This window comes from Salvelinus sp. IW2-2015, unplaced genomic scaffold (assembly GCF_002910315.2).
Source record: "Salvelinus sp. IW2-2015 unplaced genomic scaffold, ASM291031v2 Un_scaffold1670, whole genome shotgun sequence".
In the NCBI taxonomy this organism is placed as follows: domain Eukaryota; kingdom Metazoa; phylum Chordata; class Actinopteri; order Salmoniformes; family Salmonidae; genus Salvelinus; species Salvelinus sp. IW2-2015.
Window position 1 is genome coordinate 58,863 of NW_019943074.1, and position 6,813 is coordinate 65,675.

General features: G+C 40.3%; 1 pseudogene; it reads left to right on the forward strand.

Annotated features, from left to right (window-relative positions):
- LOC112071633 (probable global transcription activator SNF2L2) overlaps window positions 1–6,517 on the forward strand; it is a 64,157-nt pseudogene extending 57,640 nt beyond the window's left edge.
- The last annotated feature ends 296 nt before the right edge of the window (window positions 6,518–6,813 follow it).

Below are 6,813 nucleotides of genomic sequence, written 5' to 3' on the forward strand. Positions count from 1 at the left end.
TTTCTACAACACAGACAGGCACCATTTGTCATGATCTACAACACAGACAGGCACCATGTCATAGCTCTACAAACACGACAGACACCATGTCATATCTACAACACAGACAGACACCATGTCATATCTACAACACAGACAGGCACCATGTCATAGCTCTTACAACACAGACAGGACACCATGTCATATCTACAACACAAGACAGGACACCATGTCATATCTACAACACAGACAGGCACCATGTCATATCTACAACACAGACAGGCACCATGTCATATCTACAACACAGACAGGCACCATGTCATATCTACAACACAGACAGGCACCATGTCATATCTACAACACAGACAGCACCATGTCATAGCTCTACAACACAGACAGACACCATGTCATAGCTCTACAACACAGACAGGACACCATGTCATATCTAACAAACACAGACAGGCACCATGTCATAGCTCTACAACACAGACAGGACACCATGTCATATCTACAACACAAGACAGACACCATGTCATATCTACAACCCAGACAGAAACCCCATCTATCAAGATGGCCTGAGTTCTGTCACTAAGATAATTCTGATTTAACCCCATCTATCCAGATGGCCTGAGTTCTATCGCTAAGATCTTTCTGAAACCATGAACAGGCTGTATATCCCAGGACTCTTGAGAATTTCTTCAGCAAAACAGAATGATCAACAGTGTCGATCACCTTTGACAGGTCAATGAACAAGGCAGCACAGCTCTTTCTAGCATCCAAGGCATTGACAAGATCATTAACAACTAGCGTGGTTGCTGTGGTAGTACTATGCCCAGGACTAAACCCTGATCGGTTTATATTAAAAATACAATGGTCAGATAAAAAGGAAGGAAGTTGTACATTAACCAACGATTTTAGAATCTCAGCTGAACAAGATCTTGAAATGGGGCGATAGTTGTCAGGATCATTTGTATCCCCATCCTTATGGAGTGGCAGCACATATGCGGACTTCCATGCTTTTGCTKTTTTGCTTTCTGATAAGAATGTTAAATAAAAAAATGTGTGCTGCAGAGGCAGCAGTAAGGGGTGCTGCACACTAACRCAGACCAGGCTCCAAATGATCAGCCCCTGTCTATTTTCTTTGGTGTAATGTTAGCAAAGTGTACATGACATCTTTATCAGCGAATTTCCGAAATGAAACTCCTGACCAGCATGTTCAGAATCATTCAGTAGATTTTCACCATCAACATCCAAACTATTATTTTCCAGAGCTGGCTTTGAAATACATTCAAATATAAAGCCTGCAGAGATACAATTGTGATTAAATGCATTAAATATATTAATTTTGTCAGTAATAGGGCCAGAATCTAAATTAATTTCTTGGGGGAGAGAAGAGGAGACACAACCCTTCAGTGATGTAACAGCTTTCCAAAATGTAGCTGGGTTCCCTTGTACATTCAGATAGTGTATTTACATAATAATCAGATTTTTCTTTTTTAACTAGTTTTACACAGATTTCTCAAATCGCCTGAAAGACTGCCAGTCTGGGAGTCTGTGAATCTAGCTTTGGCCCAGGCAGCATCGCTGTTGTGTATGACTTCAGATAGCTCTGGACTGAACCAAGACCTATTTTTAATTCAACATKTTGTTTGAAGGGAGCATGTTTATCTACAATACAATTGAAAACCTTTGAGAAGTGGTCCAGAGCCAACTCTGGGTCAGGTATAGATTAGAGGTCGACTGATTATGATTTTTCAACGCCGATACCGATAAATCGGTCGACCTCTAGTATAGATGCAATACAATCAAAGTCACCAAAATTAAGGTCACATTGAAATGTTTAAAAGAATTCCTCTTGTTGATAAAACGAAGGTTTTAAACTAGGCATTTGTATTTCCCTGACACATACATGGGGTACAGTGGTCACTAATATTGGGTCTACACCTGGTATGTATTCCAGCATTTACTGTAAGGTCTACTACACCTGTTGTTATTCAGCATTTCACTGTGAGGTCCACTACACTCCTTGTTGTAATTCAGCTTTCACTGTGAGTGTCACGATCGTGTGGAGGATTGGCGGACCAAAAACGCAGCAGTAGGAACATAAGCCATCTTCTTTTTATTAAGAAGAAGGAGAACCGAAACAAAACAATCTTGTCAAAACTAACAAAAAAACAAACGACCGACCGTTGAAGCTAAAACTCGTAGTGCCATACAGGCTACAAACGTTTCAGACATAGACAATTACCCACATCAACCGAAAGCTATGGCTACCTTATATGGCTCCCAATCAGAGACAACAGAAATCAGTCTGTCTCTAATTGGGAACCCATTCAGGCAACCATAGACTTTCCTAGACAAAACTAAACCAACATAGACACAGCTAGACACATACCTCAACACCCACCTACACTACACCCAAACCCATACACTAACCCAACCCTACCATATAACCACCAAACGACAAAACCAAAATTTCCCCTGTTCAACCCTGACCTAAACTAAAATAATAAGAAAACAAAGAATACTAAGGCCAGGGCGTGACAGTGAGTTCTACTACACCTGTTGTATTCAGCATTTCACTGTGAGGTCTACTACACCTGTTGTATTCAGCATTTCACTGTGAGGTCTACTACACCTGTTGTTATTCAGCATTTTCACTGTAAGGTCTACTAACACCTGTTGTATTCAGCATTTCACTGTAAGGTTACTACACCTGTTGTATTCAGCATTTCACTGTAAGGTGTACTACATACTCATCCGTATATTATTTGTACATATTCTCATTCACCCTTAGATTTGTGTGTATGAGGTAATCATTGTGAATTTGTTAGATTACCCCTTTAACCTTGTGTGTATAAGGTAGTAGTGTGTGAATGTTAGGTTAGATTACTCGTTGGTTTATTACTGCATTGTCGGAACTAGAAGCACAAGCATTTCGCTACACTCGCATTAACATCTGCTAACCATGTGTATGTGACCAATAATATTTGATTTGATTTATTGCTGTAGGGGTTAGCTAAGTGATTTCTCCACGTTTCCCCATTTTGGATAGCCAATCCCTCATGATGAGGTTTGTTGAGTTTTTTCCAGTTCTCCCAGAAGTGGTTCTATCGGTTCCTCATTTCCATATAGGAATTCCAACTGTTCCTTTTCTGTTCTTAGGGTCTCAGCGTTTCCCCATATTGAAGGTCTATATTTTTGTTCTCTGTGTTTTTAATTAGATGTATTTCTCAATGATTTTCTTAGATTTCTCCAATCATTATCGAACCATTTTTCATTATCTAATATTTTTGGATTAACCAAGGAGGCTAATTTGTCAAATATAAAGTTTATGTTCCAAACGGCCAAATGTACACCTTCATTGCTGCAGGGGAATGTTAAGACTACACACTTGTTCAGGAGAGATTGTATGTTTTGGCTACTGGTTGCTTTTTTGGTAGATTTCTGTTCTGTTTGCACGCCATCTATAGGCCTGTTTAGTACCATGTCATTTACTGGGCCGTAATGCTTTCTCTCTCTCTCTCATCTCTCTCCTCATCCCCCTGTCTCTCTCTCCTCATCCCTCTCTCTCTCCTCATCCCCCTGTCTCCCTCTCTCCTCTACAGCTAATTCAGTGAGGGTGAAGATACTGCTAGGTAAGAAGGAGTGTGGCGGTAGCAGCATCGGAGCCCGTCACCATAACAAGGACAAAGGCAAGAAGAGACTGAGTCGCTCCAAGGCCAAACCCGTCGTCAGTGACGATGACAGCGACGAAGACCAGGATGACAACGTAAGTCACCATGACAACCTGCTGGGGTCCCGGTCGGTTTTCAGACTAACAGGGTAAAGGTATTTGACCAGCTGTGTCTCTCTCTCTCTCTCTCTCTCTCTCTCTCTCTTACCATGCTTCTCTCTCCATATGTCTCTCTCTTTCTCTCAATTTAATTCATCGGCTTTATTGGCATGGGAAACATAAACTCAGCAAAAATCGCTGTTCAGACCCTGTCTTTCAAGATAATTAGTAAAAAAGTGCCTTGGGAAAGTGGGTAAACATCTCACAGCAAGAAATGCGCAAATCTGTTGCAGTCCATGAGAGAGGCACTGCAGTACTTAATGCAGCTGGTGGCCCACGACAGATACTGACGGTTACTTTGATTTACCCCCCTTTGTTCAGAGACATATTATTCCATTTCTGTTAGTCACATGTATGTGGAACTTGTTCAGTTTATGTCTCAGTTGTGAATCTGTTATGTTCATACAAATATTTACTCATGTTAAGTTTGCTGAAAATAAACGGCAGGATGAGAGAACATTTCTTTTTTGCTGAGTATTATGTTACATTGACAAAGCAAGTGAAGTAGATAATAAACAAAAGTGAAATAAACAATACACAACATGATCAGTAAACATTACCCTCACAGAAGACTATGTGTCTCTCTTTCTCTCTCTCATGTCTCTCTCCATGTCTCTCTTCTCCATCCCCATGTTCTCTCCATCCCCTTTTTCTCTCTCCATGTTTCTCTCTCTCTCCACTCAGTCTCTCTCTCTTCTTTCTCTCATGTTTATCTCTCATTCTCTCTTTCTTCTCACTCACGCTCCGGCTCTCTGTCTTTCTGTCTCTCTCTTTCTCTGCTCTTCTGCAGTTCAGGAGGAAAAGGTAAGTTATGCTTCTCTCTCCTCTTCTCTCTTATCTTTGTTCTCTGAGCTATTCTAGAGTTGGGATTTTGACTTGGTTGTTAATTCCTGTGGTCTGCTGAAGTCTCAGCACAGCAGGTCCACTGTTGATGACCTCATAGTGTTGTCTTCCTCTGCAGAATCAGTCTGAGGAGAGCAGAAGTGAAGATGAGTGAAGAAGAGGAAGGCTGATCCTTAGGACTTAACAAGAAAATCCTTCCATTCTTTCTTTTATTTTCTACAGTATGGCACTTATTCAATCATTTTTGGTTTTCTTCGTTTTTTCTCTTTCTTCTATATGGATGTTCTCTCTCAGAGCTGTCTTCACCATAGTGATGGCATGTGACTATGTTGGTACAGTACAGACAGGATGACAGACAGACAGACAGACAGGGTTTTCTATGGCAATTTTCTTCTTAGTTTACCTTACAGGAATATTTTAAAGATCAAACATTGTGGAGAATCTATATTTTATGTGTGTTTGTACATTTTATATATTTATGCTTTAATTCAATGAGATTAAAAACAAATTCAGAATCAACAACATTTGGTTACAAACAACACATATGCTTGCAAATGCTTAGTTTATATAATTGCATTTTTAAAAGTGTTTATATCATGGCACTATAGATATATGGTATCTAATGTTATATTTCCCACTATTCAGTCCCATTAGCATTAGTTTCCTATAGAGCTCCCCAGCTTGTCGTCCGAAMAACAGGAAATGATTTACCTCTGGTTTGTTCAGACATTCCTATGGGGAAAATGAATGGGGTTTTGGAATAAAGGCAGAAAATAAGGTCAGAGGTTAACACAGGCTTAGGAGGTCTTATATGTTGTGTTCTATGAGATATCAGTCAGTTAACATGACCTTTATGAAACTTTGTTGTGTTTTTTTTAATTAATTATTACAGAAATGCTTCAAAATTCACAAGAAGTGTTGTTAGCTGATGAAGACGATCTCATAGGACAAAACGTACGGTCTCCTAAACCTGTGTTTCCCACAGACCTTATTTCTCTGTTTATCCAAAAACATTCATTTTCCCATAGGTTTTGTCCATCGAACCATGGCGGAGTGAGTGCCTACAAAAAGACGCCATTACGATTTCTCTATATTATCCTAAGCAATATCTTAATCTCTCCATACTGCAGTTTAACAGTTAGTAGTCCTAGCTGCTGCCGTTATCTTAATCTCCCCATACTGCAGTTTAACAGTTAGTAGTCCTAGCTGCTGCCGTTATCTTAATCTCCCCATACTGCAGTTTAACAGTTAGTAGTCCTAGCTGCTGCTCATGTAGAGATAGACCACATTCTGCAGTATATTGATTTCATTCTTTATGGATTGAAGTGCTCTGTTTTGATTTACTCATTTAGATATTAGATATCATCAAGAGATATCAGTTAGATATGAGTCATTAATCTAGTAGTGATCTCCTCTCTCTGTTACCCTGCAGTGTTGTTGTGTGGTGGTGGTGTTGTGTGGTTGACTAGATAGACAGACGGGCAGGCAGACAGGAAGACAGGCTGACATGAAAACAGACAGACAGGCAGACAGGACAAAAGACAGACAGGAAGACAGCGTGGTAGAGAGACAGGCAGGAAGAAAGACAGACAGGCAGAGAGAGGCAGACAGACAGGAAGAAAGACTGACATGCAGACCGGAAGACAGACAGACAGGCAGAGAGAGGCAGACAGACAGGAAGAAAGACTGACATACAGACAGACAGGCAGAGAGGCAGACAGGAAGACTAACAGGCTGTATCTCTCTGAATGGTCTGTTCTGGTCTCTTCTGTTCTTGTCATCTTTGTGGTTGTATCATCTTTGTATTTGTAGTTGTATCTCAATGCCCAGAGCAAAATAAAATTAATGAACTGATTATTACCTCTGGTTCTACCGTTGTATTTCTTCAACTTCTGTTCTGTACGTCCACTTTATTACGATAGCCTTCAGTGTCTTTATACCTGTTAGACCAGTATCTTTATACCTGTTAGACCAGTATCTTTAGACCTGTTAGACCAGTCTTTTGTTCTCTTGAGAGCCAGGTCCGCCTACGGCGGCCTTTTTCAATATCAAGGTTATGCTCAGAGCCCATAAAAATCAAACTTTCATTAAATCACACATGAAAGATACCAAATTAAAGCTACACTGGTTGTGAATCCAGCCAACATGTCAGAATT